General features: G+C 37.8%; 1 protein-coding gene across 3 annotated transcripts in view; it reads left to right on the forward strand.

Moving 5' to 3' along the window:
* Nucleotides 1–18,414, forward strand: part of RAB2A (RAB2A, member RAS oncogene family) — a 145,683-nt gene that overhangs the window by 25,828 nt on the left and 101,441 nt on the right. The gene's annotated exons all lie outside the window — the stretch shown is intronic.

An 18,414-nucleotide genomic window follows, 5' to 3' on the forward strand; every position in this document is an offset into this window, starting at 1 on the left:
TGAGTGCCATTCGAGGCCATTAAAGCATGAAAGAGTACTGAAGATTTGTGCCACGTGTAAACGGGGTTATTTGATAGTAATCCAAGGCCTTCGGTGCTCCCTGTGTGTGTATTGCGGAGAGACACTTTGATTCTTTTTTGGGTATATTAAAATATAGAGTGACAACTGCCAGTTTTCAGGAGACCTGGTGTCCGTTTGTAGCAGAAAAATTCAGTTATTCTCACTTAAAATAACAGCCGAGTTTAATTCACAGATAAGTAAACAAACTCTTTGTAAAATATGTTTCAATACCTGTGGTTTGGACATTACTTTGATTTTAATAATAAAAACTAAGCCTTGTTCAGGTGTTAACAACTATTTATATACCAGAGTCTAATTTCAGTGATGAGTCTTGCACAACTTTGGACCCTTTGCACAACTTTGGAAATGTAAGCAGCAGCTTGTGGTTGCACTAGTGATGTAGCAAATTCAATAAGTAACACAAGAAGCATGTTGATTGCTGCCTAAAAGAAAAACTTCTGCCATAAATAGTTTTTCAGCAGAACTTGGTGTGTCTGTATGGAAAGCAGCTGCTTTCTTAGGTAAAATCCTGGGTAAAGCAATGTTTTGCACATGTTTAGTAGGATATGTTCTTTTTTAAATGCTGTGGCATGTTTTGAAGGTGAAGTAAGTGGGGTTGTAAAGCCTATTAATCAAAAGCAACGTTTGACTTAGGCTGTAAGATGGAGATTGGAGAGGGAATCCCCCTTATGATATGAGTGGATTTGTGAAGTATAAGAGTGGTTGTGAACATTTAGCCTTTAGTCAAGATGTAAGTTATCCTTTGCAGGTTGCCTTCTTTCATCTTACTTACTGAGCACGTACAATGGGAAAAGTATTGTGCTGAAAGTAGTGGGGCTGCAAGTATTTAACAAGTTGGTGCTCTGTTCTCTTGGAATTTGCCAGCTTTCAAAAAAAATTCCCAGGCATTTCAAGAGAAGATACTCCTTCTTTGCCATTGCTGTTGTTACCACCTAGTTTGAGCACTGAATATTTGACACTAGACTGTATACGGCAGTACTTCACCACTCTAGTTCAGCCAGTACAGTTTAGCATCAGATTAATCTTCCCCAAACACAGCCGTTAGGAGGCTGTCCATTTGCTCACATTCTTTAGTTTGACCTTCAAGAATCTCCTTATTTTAGTAAGTCTTCTCTAGCTTTCTTTCCCACTCTTCACTATTAAATGCCTCTGCCAGTGAGGCCCAATGGTTGATTTCTGTGCCTTTTCCTGGTTGCTGCTCCGTTGACTTGGAGCGCCTTCTCTGGAAATTCTGTCAGCCCTTCCCAACTGAACCTAAGGCCTTCCATAGTGTTTTCAGGGTTAACATATGTTAAGATCTCTTGCTTTGTATGGCTTTTCCCGGTATCCTGGATGGAAGTAACTATGCATCTGGATGTACCTCACCTTGTATCACTCTGCTGTTAATCCCAACTATTTTATAGATAATCATATAGGCCTCTATATTGGACTATATGCTTTTGAGAGCAGAAAAGGTGTATTGTGTGGCTATATTTCAGGAAGAGCTTAGTAGAAGGTAGGCCCTATACATTTAATTAAATTGCCAAAAGAATAGCTAAACAGACCTTTATGTTCCTATTAATATACATTAATAATTTGAGAGCAGGATTTTTTTAGCCTAATTCTGCCACTTTCTTACTGTTGACTTTGGCCAAAATCCTTTACCATGTTTCCTTAATTCAAAGTATACCTATAATTGTGGTGTGGCCCTGCCCACAAAAATATATTAAATTAGTAGTGTAAGATTCATCTTGACAATTTTAAAAGTCATAGTGTGAAAAACATGCATCTTAGAATGAAGGAAATTGCTTTTACTGTTTCTCACTTTCCCTAGCCTATAAAAGTCATTTTTAGCCTTTCCTTCTTTCAGTAGTGAGATAAAATGAAGTCACATGTGAAAGTACCATACATATTTTACTTTTTAGATTTTTTTTCATTGAAGAGATTTTTAGTACTTTCATGATGATACCATTGTATTTGTTTTCTTACTGTGTAGCTAAATGCAGTTAAAATAAGACTTTTAATTTTTTTGTTGGTATTGTCTTGTTCCTGAAAAATCACTTAGGAAAATGTGTCATTTAAATCCAGATATAAAATGGAAATAACAAGCCTGGCCTAATATAAACAGATAATTATTGAGTATAGGAGGAGAGAAAAATTGTAGTAAACCTGTAATTGTTGCCCCTAAAATTCTGGCATCTGCCTGTAATTTTAACCTCATCACTAACCTTCCCTCCCATTCCCTGCTACATAAACTAGGCACATAAAAACACAAACCCAGATGTATTTTTTTATTAAGGTATCATTGATATACAATCTTAAGAGGGTTTCACATGAAAAACATTGTAAAACTAGTTCTTTTCTATCTGAAATGCCCCTTCCTGTTGTGCCTACCGCCCTGCACCCCACCCTCCTCCCAAAAAAAGGTGAGGTCAAAACTTTTCCACCTGTCCAACCCTGTTCTCCCATTCCCTTAGGGTGATAGCAAGCCCCACCTATCCTTATTCCTCTATACTGGTCCCCTCTACTCTTCCCTCTCTGTTATCCTTCTGCTCACTCCCACATGCTTTTCTATTCTTTTCTTTTCTTTTCTTTTCTTTTTTTCTTTCTTTATTATTTTTTATTTTTGAGAGGGCACCTCTCATATTTATTGATCAAATGGTTGTTTACAACAATAAAATTCTGTATAGGGGACTCAATGCACAATCATTAATCAACCCCAAGCCTAACTCTCAACAGTCTCCAATCTTCTGAAGCATAACGAACAAGTTCTTACATGGTGAACAAGTTCTTATATGGTGAACAGTGCAAGGGCAGTCATATCACAGAAACTTTCGGTTTTGATCACACATCATGAACTATAAAGAGTCAAGTCAGATATGATTATTCATTTGATTTTTATACTTGATTTATATGTGAATCCCACATTTCTCCCTCATTTTCTTCTTTTTGTTAGATAAAATGCTGAAGTGGTAGGTAGATGCAAGATAAAGATAGAAAGCATAAATTAGTGCTGTAAGAAGACAAGTGTAGATGATCAGGTCTGTGCCTATAGACTAAGTATTAATCCAAGCTAGACAAGGGCAACAAAACATCCACGGATTCAGAAGATTCCTCTCAAAACGGGGAGTGAGGTTCTAAGCCTCACCTCTGTTCACCCCCAATTTCTCACCTGATGGCCCCCCTGCAACTGTGCCTGTCTTAGGTTGTTCCTCCCTTGAGGAATCTTACCCATCTCTGGCTAACCAGCCATCTTCGGGGCCATACAGGGAGATGTAAAGCTGGTAAGTGAGAGAGAAGCAGTTATCTTTGAAAAGGTTAGTTTTTTACTTCTTTGCAGATTTATGCCCTGTGGCTTCTATGCCCAGCACTTGTCATGAGGTTATCTTTACCACTTGAAAGAAGTATGATACTCGGTAATTTTAAGTATGAGGCACGAATTCTACTAAAGGGCTGTAATTAAGAAGGAAGAAGAAAAGCTCTAGAAGTAGCAGACAGAAGAAAACATGAGAAGATTGATTATTTCTTTGATATAACTTCTTGTAGAGTAACGTAAGCACCACATGCTTTTCTTTTTGGAGAACAAGTGCTGTATAATAAATAAGACCAGCCTGGTTACACATTATCATGCCATGTAAATTTATTTTTTAATTGAGATGTAATGTACATATGGCATTGTATTAGTTTTAGGTGTAAACATAATGACCACTTACATAATATGTATGTAAACAAAATGGTTACAGTTAAGTTTAATAAACATCCACACCGCATAGTTAACGGATTTTTTTTTTATGAGAACTTTTAGGATTTACTATTTTAGCCACATAAAGCTATACAATACAGTATTAAGTATACACATCATTCTGTATGTTACATCTCAGGACTTGTTTGGTAACAAGTCCCTTTTGATAACGTTCACCACATGTGTTTTAAATAACTTCTTTTCCCCTTTGTTTGGAAAGACTGTCTTAAATGTAAAGGCACACCATTCAGTGTCAAAAGTTCTTAATAGGTAAGAGGAGGGGTTCTGGGAGGAAGGAAGTGTTGCAAGGCTTTACCTGGAAAGTAATATTTGTGCTTAAATTAGAACGATGCGTAGGATTTACTGCTGGTCTAGGGGGACGTACCTGGTAAGTAGCTGGAGGTGCATGTTTGTGGTGTAATAGATAAATCTCACATATATTACTGCTGGTTTTAAAAAGAGATATTGGAAAATTAAAAGCAGAGCCATTGTGTGGACCATGTTATTGAAGACTGTGATAGAGAAAGAGTGAGAAGCTTGGAGTTGGCTGCAAGATCTGTTGGCTGGGGTGGTGTGTGTGCATGTTAAGATAGGGGAGAACTTTAAGTTGAAAGATTGAAAATACAAGACGGAGGAGCAAAATCGTAGAATATATGGGGAAGGAATAACATACTCTTTATAGAACTTTAGAGCTGTAACAGAAGGAAAACCTCTTTTTTGGGAGACTCAACTTGAGTTTCTTTGGATTCTTGTGAATCACCCTAGGGTGTTTGTTGGGGGAAAAAAAGGTTCAGTGGCCCAACCCCCGAGATTTTGATTGACTAGATCTAAAGCTGAGCTTCTTGGTGCAAAACGTGAGGCCAGAAATACTAATCATTTTATATAAGTATATGAGCAGGTTTGATAGGCTGTCTTTAGAAAACTGGGAAATTCAGAGGTAGAAAAATTCTGTAAAGTTTTTTTTGTTATGAAATATGCATATAAAATATATATGTATAATATGTCTCTGTAGTTTTAATGATGTTAAATAGCAGTACATCAAACACCCATGCTAAAGAAATACAAATCTTCATCACATACCTTTTCCTCTCCCACTTTCCACTAACCTGAATTGTGTATTAATCATTGCATTGCTTTTCTTCATAGTTGTATCACTTATGCATCTCTAAACTATCTTGTTCGGTTTTACCTGTTTTTAGATGTGTTTAGTTGTTTTATTAAATGAGAACTAAAACATGTTTGAAACATACCTTTTAACCTCATTTAGAATTTAGACAATATACTTCTGATTTACTTAAATTTTTGCTGTGTATGTTATTTGTAGTCCATTGAGGTTTTTGACTAGCCCTTTCCTTTTCTCTTTCCTAACTAGTTTATTTGCTACATGTTTCCCCTAGTATGTTGCTCCTAAGACTTGGAGCTATAGAGACTGAGCTCTGTTCTCATTCCTTTTTTCCTTTCTTAATCTCTCCTTATCTCAAATACTGCCCCTCTTCTTTCTCAGTGCTCTTGTCCTTTTGTCCTCACTCCATTAGTGCTCCTGCTCCTACCTGAAGTTAATTTTTTCCCTTTATCTCCCCACTGCTCCTCTGCCATTTTCTCACCAGCTCTCCTCCTCTTACAGTAGCCAGTAATTTTGCTGTTTTGAGTGCATCCTAATTTTGCCAGCTCAGCCACTTTTCCCTCTCTGGCCCAGCTGTGCTTGCTCCATTTTGTTACTCTTTGCTCATCTGTCTGTGAGGCTGTGTCCTTTGCTGCAAAAGATGCATCCACATACTACCCTCCCTTGACCCCTTGTTGACTTTTCATTTTCTATGTGAAACTTTTCCATTTGATTTCTAGCTTCCTTTATTTGCAAATTTTGAAATACTTAAATTCTGTCTGTTCTTTACTTGTAAGGGACACCTGGCAGAGTTGCTAGATTCTCTCTGCTATCATAGATGCATAGTCACCCCCTTGCAATTCCTGCAGTGTTTCTCAACTCAGGTGACTTGGTTCTCAACAGTGGTGAAGCCCCTTCTAGATATGCAGTGAGTCCTAGGCAGCTCTATTTTTTTTAAAGCATTGCTTGTAGTGCTAGTACCATGACACTACTGGTTGGTTAGTCATGTGCCTATTTTTTGCCTATTTTTCTGAAATTGATTATTTTCTATTCTATTTTCGGCTTTCCAGGATTTTATTTAGGTAATCCCTAAGGCATATCCAAGCTGGATTTATATGGAATTCTCCATCACATTAGCTTTGACACTATGGCTATGTAGTAGATTCTTGTGAGATAGTCTCCACACTTTTTATAGTTCATACACATCAAAAGCTTTTTATCTTTTAATGAAGAAACTGAGCTCTGTTGTTTGGGGAAATCATTTCTTCTCTCACCTCCCCACCTTTTACAAGTTTTTTTCTTTTCATAGCTGTGATGTAGCTCTTTAAATATCTCTTGAGGTCTTTCTTCAGAATGTTCCCATCTTCAGGTAGAGCTAGTTGACAGTCACTTTATTTCTCAAATCTGAGGGAGAAAGGAAGAAAGTGAATTATTGATCGATGCCTGCTGTTGCTAAGTTCTTGAAGGCAAGACCATGCCTGGCCCAAGTTAGTGCTTCAGAAAATGATGAATGTGTGCTTGATAGAATCTGTTGGTAAGCTACATGCATTGACCAATTTATTTCTTGTTGGCACCTACGTGGCCTATTTTTATAGTTTTTTAAAGCAGAATTTTAGAGAGAATGCGGGTATATTGGTTTTATGTTGCAACCATACATAAACTGCCACAAACGTAGCAGCTCAAACAACACAAATGTATTACCTTGCAGTTCTGAAGTTCTACATAAATTCATGTATATGTCAATTCATGTCAGAAGACTGACATGTGTCTCACCAGGCTAACATGAAGGTTTCAGCAGGGCTAGGTTGCCTTCTGGAGGGTCCTTGCTCATTTAGGTTGTTGGTAGAATATAGTTCCTTGCACCTTAGATCTCAGTTCTCCTGCTGGCTGTCATCTGGGGGCTATTCCAGTTTCTTGAGTCCACCCACTTACCACATTCCTTGGTCATCTTCAAACCCAGCAGTAGAAGATCAAATCCTTCTAAGTGTCTCATCTTTCTGACTGAAGCTGGGAAAGGTTTTCTGCCTTTAAAATCTCATGTATTTAGATTGGGTTTATCTGGGTAATCCAGGATAATCTCATCTCAAAGTTTGTAATCTTAATCGCATCAGCAAAATTCCCTTTGCCTTGCAGAGTAACATTCAGAGGTTCCAGGGATTAGAAGCTATATCTTTGTGGAGGAAGGGGCATTATTCTGCCCGCCACAGAGGTCCTAGAAACAGTGAAGTTGAAATCAAAAGCAACATTAATACTTGACTTTGTGTATGTGTACCTTTTTGAAATGACTGTATTTAGCACTAAGCAGTGTAAAGAGAGAACCCTGCTCATTTACCCTAATTGTAGTACCCATTACTTTTTTTTAAAAGTATGTGCATGCTTACACTTAATAGTTCCTGATACTGGGTCTTGAAAGGCATTTTTCTTCTGATTCCTCTTGAAAAGAAGATAGTGTAATGTAGTGAAGAATGTTAATATCCAACTGTTATATTTATACATACAAGGCATTTTCTAATGGTATAACTAATTTGATCTAACAGTAGTATCCATAATGGAGGCTCCATTTTACAAGTGAGGAAAGAGAAACCATCACATCACATAGCTAGTAACTGACCAAGCTGAAATTTGAACCCAAGTCTTTGATTCCAAAGTCCATGCTCTTGTGTAGCATACATATTCTTGATTCCCACAAGTTCCATATCAAACCTCTTCTGTTGGTTTACCAACTGCTTAATCTGTGGAGTTGCTGTGAGAGTACATGATCCCTCAGTTCTCTTTGCTAAAACAGATACCACCTCCCCCATTGTACAAAATGGGGCAGAACTATCCTATGTAAAACAAGGATAAAGTCCTTTTTGTACTCTTTACCAGCTTTTGCGAACTTTTGAGTCCCTGTGTCCTCATCTATAGAATGGAATGAATATACTGACTTACTTAAGACATGGTTAGTACTTCATCCTCACATTTTGTCCAGCTTTTTTTACTGTTTCTATAATTTCCCCCATATGCATTTAATAAACTAACCAAACCTTGACCAGTGATGTATAGTGTTTAAGTAATGCTGTTCATAGCAAAGTGGTTTCTTCTGCCCTCCACATAAACTAAGACATTTTTGTTTTTTCCACATCTTTGCTTAGTTTTCTCATATGTGGCCAGCTGATACTTTGAGAAGCTTGCTATCCCTGACTCTAATTGTTGGTCTCTTGTAGGCTATGTTGCTGTTTTCTTTTATCTACCATATTTGTTTGCATCTAGATATTTTATGGAAAGTTCCTTACTTTATCAACATTGTTTTAACAAGATTCAAAATTGTTTATCAAAATGCATTTTAATTCCAAGTATTTATATTTTTAGCAGCTTTGCATAATTTAGTCTATATGACCATCCCAAGGCCACTAATAATTAGAATGACTCTAGGATTACATTCTAGGGAAGGACCCTTTTGATTACAAGCAACATAAACCTGCTCTCACTAGCTCAAGAAAAGAGTTTTTGAAAATAATTTAAAGAGTGCTCACAGGAATCCAAGAAAATATAACTGAATCTTGGGGAACTGGCCACTCTTCAAATCTTTGTTTTACTCTCATGGCTGCTCTTTGACCCTTGAGATAGTTAGGGGAATGTGTGTTCTTGGTTGTTAAACATGTTTTTCTTTTCCTTTTAAATCTTTTCATTGTTGATTTCTGACTTTATTTCACTCAGGTGAGAGAATATAGACTATGTGTATTGATTCTTCGGTGTTTGAGACTAGTTTTATACTTGGTCAGTGTTTATACATCTTTTAAGTGTACTTGAAAATGTATTGTGTATGTGGTGGGTTTAGGGTTCCATATGTGTATTAGATCAGACTTGCTATATTTGTGTGGGTCCTGTCTTCTATATTCTTAGTAAGTAGTCTTTTGGATTTTGGAGTAAGATGGATTATGATATCATCTACTATGACAATGGATTTATTTTTTATAATTTTATTTATATTTTAATTAATATATTAAAATTTTTATTTTGATAAGTTTATTTTTCAAGTTTTATAACTACAAATGTATTTATTTCTGAGGATTTATTTTTTTTCTCCCCATTAAATTTGAGAGTTAATTTGTAAGGTGTATATGGGCTCAGGTCTTACGTCTTAGAAAAGAGTGAGTTAGTCTTTGTTACTAAGTCACCCTCTACTTCTTACATATTGTGTATTTGGTAGTGTAGTTTTTGGTATTCAAGTGTTTGATACTAATTTTGAGTATTAACTTCGGGTTCATGTTTGTCGTACATGTACATTTTCATCCTCACTCTTTTTTTTTTGTTTGATTATTGTTTCAGAAGTAAACATTACAGATACAGTTGAAGCTCTTTACACACTTCACCTCCCTTTGTCCCTAGAAGTGATCACTGTCCTGAATTTGGTGTTTATTATTCCTGTGAAAGTTTATAGACAATTACTACATATGCATGTATGTATTGAATAGGGCACAATGTTTTATGTATTTTACTTAACCTCATATTAATGGAATTTTACTGTCCTTGCCCTGAAACTTTTTTGCTCATTATTTTCAGGGAGTTGTTTATATTAATATATTGTCTTCTTTTTCATTGCTATTCATTACTTGATTGATTTGACTTTAATTATATTCTGTTGTTTGTATGACAGTTTTCCCATTCCTTTCACTTTAGGAAATTTTAGGGTGGTTGTTAGTCGTGTTGTAAGACAAGTGTACTGGATGGCTTCTTGAACACATGTGCTAGAATTCTGGAGATATATCTTCAAGTGGAATTGTGGGTGTAAAGTGTGCACATCTTCAGCTTTACTAACTAACATAAATCACTTTACAAAGTAGTTATCAGTTAACTCTCATTCTTGTTTTTCTTTTAGCCCTACTGTCATCTTTTTTTAAGACCTGTGTTTTTTAATGTAGTCCAGTGGAAATTTTTTTTTTAAATTAAGTCTGAGAGGCTTTTACCAGGACCGTTTAATCACTGATGAATTTGGATTTATTTCTGTCAGGTACCACACTACCCTGGTTCAGCCACAGGGGCAGGGATCAAGGCATAGATCACAGACGAATTTGCTGTGGGATTTTGGATGAGACAGGCACACATCCCACACAGGAAGCAATATGGTGGTTAGATATAGCTCAAGCATGTGTAGTGTCACCTGTTCCTTGTAGGACAGTGTAGAAAGAGTCTAATGGAAAGAGGATATCTGTCACGAGTTCTTATTTGTGCAGTGAACAATTAATTTTAGATTTTTGAGTTTCCTGTTTGTAAAATGTGTATAGTTTCTGCCTGGTGTGCCCTTAGGATTGCTCACCAGTGCTGTAGGTTTGTATTTTTTTTCTCTAACTTCACAGCTGTCTTTGAAATTCCAATGTCATTAATTTGTTTCCTGTCATTTAGTTAGTTGCTATCCTAGTGTATCCAGCATTATTAAAACTGATGCGTGCCTTCCCCTTTAGCAATAACTGCTGTGCATCTAGGAGGCAATTAACATATTATTCTAAGTTCTCTCTGGTTATTTTAGCCTAGCACTCTTGAAAATTTTCCAAGAGCTAGTATTAGTAATTAGGATGTCTTGATAAGTGGGGTGACTCCTCTACTTCTTACCTCGGTAAAGATCAGACCCCCTCAACTTCAGTTTTCTCATCTAGAAAAAGGCAGTAGTAATTCCTGGCTTATATCTACCTCACAGGATTTTGTGTTTGAAGTAAACAATGTCTGCAGGTGCCTTGAGGCTACAAAAAAGTGCTTTATTAGTAGTAGTATTTTAGAGATAACTTTTCTAATCTGTTGAACATCCTCTAACATTGAGTGGGGGAGCTCTTCCTGTAAAAAATGCTATCCACTCTGCCTGACATCAAAACTAGTTGAGTTGAAGGAAATAAACTCACATGTTAATCTGCAAAGTTGCTGGAGTCCAGCTCCAGCCGAGGGGTGGGATGCCCGAAGGTGCAGGACTGAGTTGGCGTATGGAGAGATAGGACATGGAGTCAGTTGGAGGGGGTCTCTCAACAAAGTGCTGATGACAGCTTTATTTATAACATTTTGCACAAGGATATGATTATTTTTTATTTGTTCTTTGGATTAATAACTATAGGCAAGCTTTTTCTATTTCCTTTTAATCTATATACGTGATTAGCCAAGTGTTAGGTGATTTTTCTCTTTCCTTGACCTAAACTTTTCTTAGCAACGTATACTCTATTGTGTCTCCTGTTTTTATGCAAAGCGGTTTCTAAGTAATGCATGTGACCATAGAAGCGTGCAGCATGTAGCAGTGAGTATGGAGTCTATCAGCTCAGGATGAAATACAGGTCACTTACTGCCACAGTTAGCTAGGATCTTTTCCCACAGAGATGTTCTTGAGGCTTTAATAAATTTATAATCAATCTAAAACCAAAAATTTATATCTTCATTATACATCTCTTCATAGGGCACAGTAGGCAACAAAATTAATTTCCTTATCTTATCCATATTTTTCTTTCCTCTGGGTGGATACTGAAATTTCCCTGATATATAATATGCAGGTCCCCATGGCTCTATTACTCTAGGGACTAAACAAGTTTTTACATGGTGAACAATGCAAAGAGGCAAGATAAAAACAGCAAGCATGTTTTAGTGTTGTAAGAAGGCAAGTGTAGATGATCAGGTCTGTGCCTATAGACTAGGTATTAACCCAAGTTAGACAAGGGCAACAAAACATCCACAGGTGTAGACAATTTCTCCCAAAACTGGTGGAGGGTGAGGTTCTAAGCCTCACCTCTGTTGGCCCCCATATTCTCACCTGATGGCCCCCCTGCGACTGTGCCTGTCTTAGGTTGTTCCTCTCTTGAGGAATCTTACCCATCTCTGGATAACCAGCTATCTTCTGGGGCCATACAGGGAGATGTAAAGCTGGTAAGTGAGAGAGAAGTAATATTCCTCGAAAAGGTTAGCTTTTCACTTTGCAGATTTATGCCCCGTGGCTTCTGTGCCCAGCACTTGTCTTGAGGTATCTTTACCACTTGGAAGAATTATGGTACTTGGTAATTTCACATATGATGCACGAATTCTAGTAAAGGGCTGTAATTAGGAAGGAAGAAGAGAAGCTGTAGAACTGACAGATGGAAGAAAACATGAGAAGATGAATTAAGTGTAAGACAGGGTTATTCCATTCAGTATTCCCCTATAACTCTATTTCTCTAATTTTCCTATAAAACTCTTCATCACTAGTTTCACTAGCATTGCAAGTAAGGGGGGCATTCCCACTTAGGTGGAGATGGGGTAGTCAGTGTTTGACTATCTAACTGCAAGTTTTGGTATTCTATGCCAAGATTGCCATCTGTCCCCTGCGTGTTCTATTCTTCAGAAGCACTGTCCTGAAAAGCTTCTGGAAAGTTTGTGTTCTCCTCCTTTCTGTGCTGCTTCTCAAAGGTTAGCTTAGTCTTTGGCAAAAATGAAAGCAAAAGTAAAGCCAATAGTATAATGGACAAAAACAAAATCAAGGTGGGTAATGGGGAGCCAGCTGCGAAGGCCCCTGCTTTGCAGGGGTCTTCCTCCAGCCTGAGCTTTGCTTACACAGCTTGAGTAGCATGGCTCCCAGCACAAAGTGGCAGGTCTTTAGTCTTGAAATTCTTTTTGAACTCTGTAAAAGAAAACATCTTTTTATCAGATGTCCTCATGGGCCACTTGAGATTGAGAAGAATATCAAATAGGAGGCACTCTTTTTCACTAGTCTTCAGGAAAGAGATGGTAAGGCCCAAATTAGTTACATTACAAGTTAGTTGTATTCTACCTTGATTTCTTCTATACCCACCCTCTTGGTACCTTGAGATGCTGCTTGAATGATTTCTCTCAATTTTGAACCCCTTTGGAAAGAGGCAATTTTGTATATGTACGTAAGTCTTCACTATAAATGAACCTGTAGATCAAAGACTATCTTTTATATCTATTTGGACAAAGTTTTGTTAGTTCCGTTTTAACCATTCAAAGGGCACATGTCCAAAATCACTTAAGTGCAAAACTTTACTTAAGTTGATACAAAAATTAATAAACAGAAATTAATTATTAGTTACTAATTAAAGCAATAATAATGGTATACCTGGTGAGTTGACTCACCTATCCTTTAAATAGTTACTTGTTACACTTTTTCAGATTAACCTTTGGTATGAGGGGAAGAAATTATACTGGTTTCACAGCTAAGTGGATTTTTTTAACTGGTTGAATAATACTATCCATAAATGGCTGCCCATGTAGGCAAGCTGGAGGGAGCATGCTACTACATTCAGTCTGGAGTTTTTACATTTCATATTAGCAACAATTTGGATAAAGTCCAATTTACTTGAAAGAGCCATTGTGCATATTATACCAAACAACATCCAAGATGATTTGATAGCAGAAAGCCCCATATTTACTTTAAGAACAACCATACAAATGCAAGATGAAGGTCAGCTGGTTAAAAAGCACATATCTAAAAACTTGAAGTTTTAGGTGTTTTGGTTTAATGAATCAGATGAGTAAAAAGCCAACAAAGGAATAACTGTGACACTAGATTAATTAAAGGGTAATATACAGACAAGTCAGGCTAATAGTTCTACTCTGTCAGGACTGCAAACTTGTTTCAGAGGGATATCTGCACATAGGAAGGAGTCTGTGCTGCAGGAGACCAATCAGGGTGGTATGTCAACCATGACATTTTAGAAACAATTGAAATAACTGAAACATTTTAACCTAAAAAGTAAGACAAGACTTAAAGGAGAATATAATGACTTTCCAATATTTTGGTGACAATTACATAAAAGAGGGCTTAACCTTATTACCCTTGCTAGCTTTTTGTGGGCAAAACTAGGACCATGAGTAGCAGAGAAAGACTTGGGCTTCCTGTGAAATGGGCAGAGCTTATCAAGTAGTGAGTTGGTTTCTTACTGGAGCTGTTCGAGCAGAGGTTTGGTTGGTACATATTACAGCTTGGAGGATGGAATTTATGCAGAGTAGAGAACCGGATTTTATTTTACTTTTTTTTTAACAGCAATTTATGAGTCTCTGTGGGGAGTCCATGTGCTGGAGTTAGAAGAAAGAACGAGATTGTTCCACCCTAAAGGGGAGGCCATTTTGCCACGTTACAAGATAATGTAACAGCACTATGTACAAAGTACTAAAGGAGCAGGGAGAGGATTCATTCTAACTGTAGTGAGTGGCTCATAACAGATTCACATTTTGGGGAAACACTGATTGAGCGTCTGCTGTATGCTGAGTACTGTGTGCAGTGGCTTTCATACATGTTCTCACAGTAATTGTAGGTACTTATCCTGTTTTATAAATGATAAATCAGATGTGACATAATCAGACATGGTTTTAATTTGTTTGAATAATTCCTTCACGTAATCTTGTACAATCAGTTTGTACTTTTGTCTCTATTTTTATATTTGTTACAAGTGGAGAACAGAATTAAACTGAGCTCCTAACAGTCTTTTCTTTTGCCAAGAGGATATTAGGTTGAATAACTTTATACCTGTAATGATGTACAGAGTGTGGTGGTGTAGGGTTTTGTCAGATTTTGGAGAGAAGCTTAAGACTAAAAGAATTTCGGGACCATAATGTGAAGAGCATTGTGTAGCATAGTTGAAAGAATTGTTTTTTTTTAAATTCTCTGTATAGCTTCAGAGATGAAGCCTTATCCCCATTTCTAAATGGGTAAACTTCTACCCCAGATTTCTGACAGTGATTAATGAGTTGTGATTAATTAATCAATCTGGAAAATAGATTAATGTGTAGTAATCTGTAATACGTGATATATTAACTTAAATGTTATTGTTTGGAATAAAGTTTATCAAGGAAATAGTATTTCCTTAAAAAAACCTTCCGTCATTAAATTTGTCAGAGTCATTTAGCTTAAATGATATGCCCTTCTCCCTCTTAGTATTACTGCTAAATACTTGGGAAGTGAGATAAGATTTTCAGTCATGAGAGGTATTGGTTGCAAATAGCAGTAGTATCTGAGAAGAACAAATTGAGGAAGTTGGGTGGTATAGTGGAAAGATGTGATTTCTAATCAAAAAACCTGATTGAGTTTCAGTTCCACCTCTTTAACTGTTAACTTGAGGCTTATCAGTTAAGCCTCAGTTCTTTTGTCTTTAAAATGAGGTCACCATTCATGTTTTACTGATCTCATAGGCTTGCTGTTATGGTCAAATAAGCTTGTGTATAAGGAGGGACCATATTTTCACCTTCAACCTATCAAAAGCCATGCAGATATTTAAAATAAGACAAGAATAGGAGAGCGGGGGTGGGGGGAGGGGGGAGGGGAGATGGCAGAGTAGAAAGGCAAGGCAGAAACGTCCTCCCACACATACACACCAAGGAAGCAAGTACAGCAAATACAACTAACCCTGAAAACTGTAGAACAGACTACCTACACCTGGTGAACAGGAGAAAACCACACAGAAAAGGGAAAAGTGACAGAACTGTGATAGATCAGGACTCAAGCCCTTCCCCCATCAGTAGGTAGGAGGGGAGGAACAGAGCAGGGAGGGAATAAGTGCTCAGGAACTCTGCACACATGGCCCTGGAGAACAGCTCTTGAGTCCACATTGCTTTGGGCTTTGGTGATTAATGGGGCTGGATACCAGGGAGAATTGGTAAACTCTGGGAGGCTAAGACACCTGCTGCTTGTAGAGGACAGGCAATGTCTGTTGGTCCCACTGAGATCCAACACAGAGGTGGTGGCAGTTTGAAAGATTTAGCAGCAGCAGGTAGGGTGCCAGAGGGGCAAGGGTTGGAGGAAGCTCTCTCCGCAGAAGAAGGGACAAGTGAATGACATTTCCCCAGCCCTCCCTCAGCCTTTCCTCAGCCAGATTGGGCACTTGTGGGAGCCCTAAACATTCCATCCCCCTCCCTGGTGGCTCAGCTCCAAGGTGCTTCCCTAAGTACCTGCCTGCTTAGCCGATATTCCTAGCAGTGTCAGACTTTGCTGCCTGACAGGCAGAGAGAGGCTTCACCAGCTTTCTCAGCCCAGCTGGGAGGTGCCCACAAGAGCCAACTCTGAGGTCCTTCCTCTTCACTGCAGTCAGCCCTACACCATGCCCCCTTGTGCCCCTGCTCTACCCACCCCTTCAGCCCAGCAGTGCCGTCATTGCTGCAGGGCAGGTAGAGGGTAGTACTGACCACAGTGATCCCAGCACTAGCGCTGTTGCTTGACTTACAAAGGACTAGCTGAGGCTACCTGCCAGCCACTGTTGACAGACAAGTAGAAAGGTGGGCCCATCCACGCTGCACAGCCCTCAGAGGATCTCTGCTGACAGATAAGCCACTGCTGGCAGACAGGAAGAAAGGTGATCCCATCCATAGCCTACCAATAGTACCTGAGGCTCCACAGCAAAGTAGTGGTGGTGGGTAAAGAGTCTTGAGCTTCTGGGCACCACAGGATGCTGTCTTCATGAAGTCATTACTCTCTAGGCTAGAAGGCATAGCAGATCTATCTTAATACAAATGAAGAAACAGAAACCGTGACAAAATGAGGAGGCATAGGAATATTTCCTGAACAAAAGTCCAGGATAAAACACCAGAAGGAGGGCTAAATGAAGTGGAGATCATCATGCTTGTAAAGATATCAAAATAAGAGTCGTACATATGCTTACTGATCTGCAAAAAGTATGGATGATCTCAAGGATGACTTCAACAGAGAGAGGAGTTGAAAAAGAGCCACTGAAGAGCTGAAGAATACAGTGTATGAAATGAAAAATATAGTGGAGGGAATGAATAATAGATTGCTGGAAGTAGAGGAGGAGACAATAAGATGGAAATTAAAGAAAACAAAAACAGTAAAAATGAGGAACAGACAAAAAAATTTCTAGAAATTAGAGGATGCTTAAAGAACTGTGTGAATCTCCAAATGAAGCAATATTCACATTATAGGGGTACCAGAAGGAGAAGAGAGAGGCAAAGGAGTAGAAAGTCTCTTTGAAGAAATAATTGCTGAAAAGTTCCCCGATCTGGGGAAGGAAATAGACACCCAGGTCCTGGAAGCACAGAGAGCCCCTAACAAAAGGACCCCCAGGAAGACAACACCAAGATATATAATAATTCAGTGACAAAGAGTAAGGATAAAGAGACGAGATTGAAGGCAGCTTGAGAAAGGCAAAAAAATTTCTTATAAGGGAAACCCCATCAGGCTATCAGCAGAAACTTTACAGGCCAGAAGAGAGTGGCATGATGTATTTAATGTATTGAAACAGAAGGACCTTCAACCAAGAATCCTCTACCCAGCAAGGTTATCACTCAAAATTGAAGAAGAGATTAAAAGTTTCCCAGATAAACAAAAGCTGAAGGAATTCACCACCACTAAACTGGCCTTATAGGATATGTTAAAGGGACTTCTGTAAATGGAAATGTTCTTGAGCCTAAATATTTTTCACCAGTGAAAATAAACCCACAGTAACTAGTAGACCAATTACTTATCAAGTATGAAATTAAAAACAAAAGTAATAAAACCAACTATACACCAGTCGAGGGATACTCAAAAAAATGCAAATCATGACATCTAATACATAAAGTGAGGAGGAAAAAGAAAAAAAGTGCTTTTAGATTGTATTTGAAATAGAGCATCCATCAACACTTAATATAGACTGTTACATTACATTAATAATATAGACTCTTACATGGAAACTATCCATGAATCTTAGAGTAACCACAAATCTGAAGCCTGTAATAGATACACAAAAAATTTAAAAAACAAAGAAATGTGGTCACAACAGTAAAAAAAAAAACCCATCAAATAAAGAGTATAAGAGAGGAAGAAAGGGTCAGAGAGGAACTACAAAGACAACCAGCAAGCAGTTAATAAAATGGCAATAAGTACATACCTATCAATAACTATCTTAAGTGTAAATGGACTGAATGCAACAATCGAAAGACATAGTGTGGCAGGATGGATAGAGAAACAAGACACATCTATATACTGCCTACAAGAGATTCATTTGAGACCTAGGGACGTACATAGACTGAAAAGTTAAAGGGATGGAACAAGTTATTTCATGCAAATAGCAGGGAGAAAAAAGCAGGAGTAGCGTACTGACATCAGACAAAGTAGACTTCAAAACAAAGTAACAAGACAAAGAAGGACATTATATAATGATAAAGGCATCAGTCCAACACAAGGACATAACCATAATAAATGTCTAAATACACCTAAATATGTAAAACAAATATTAGCAGAACTAAAGGGAGAGATAGGCTGCAACTCAGTCATATTAGGGGACATTAACACACCACTTAACATTAATAGACAGGTGAACCAAACAAAATAAACAGAGGCACTGAACAACATATTAGATCAGATGCGCTTAATATATCTACAAAACATTTCACTCAAAAGCCACAGGATACACATTTTTCTCAAGTGTATGTGGAATGTTTTCCAAAATAGATCACATACTAGGCCACAAAAAGAGCCTTGGTAGATTCAGAAAGATTGAAATTGTATCAAATAACTTCTCTCACACTACAATGGTATTAAAATTAAAATAAATTACATGAAGAAAAAAAAGACCAC

Source organism: Manis javanica, chromosome 2 (genome assembly GCF_040802235.1).
Source record: "Manis javanica isolate MJ-LG chromosome 2, MJ_LKY, whole genome shotgun sequence".
In the NCBI taxonomy this organism is placed as follows: Eukaryota; Metazoa; Chordata; class Mammalia; order Pholidota; family Manidae; genus Manis; species Manis javanica.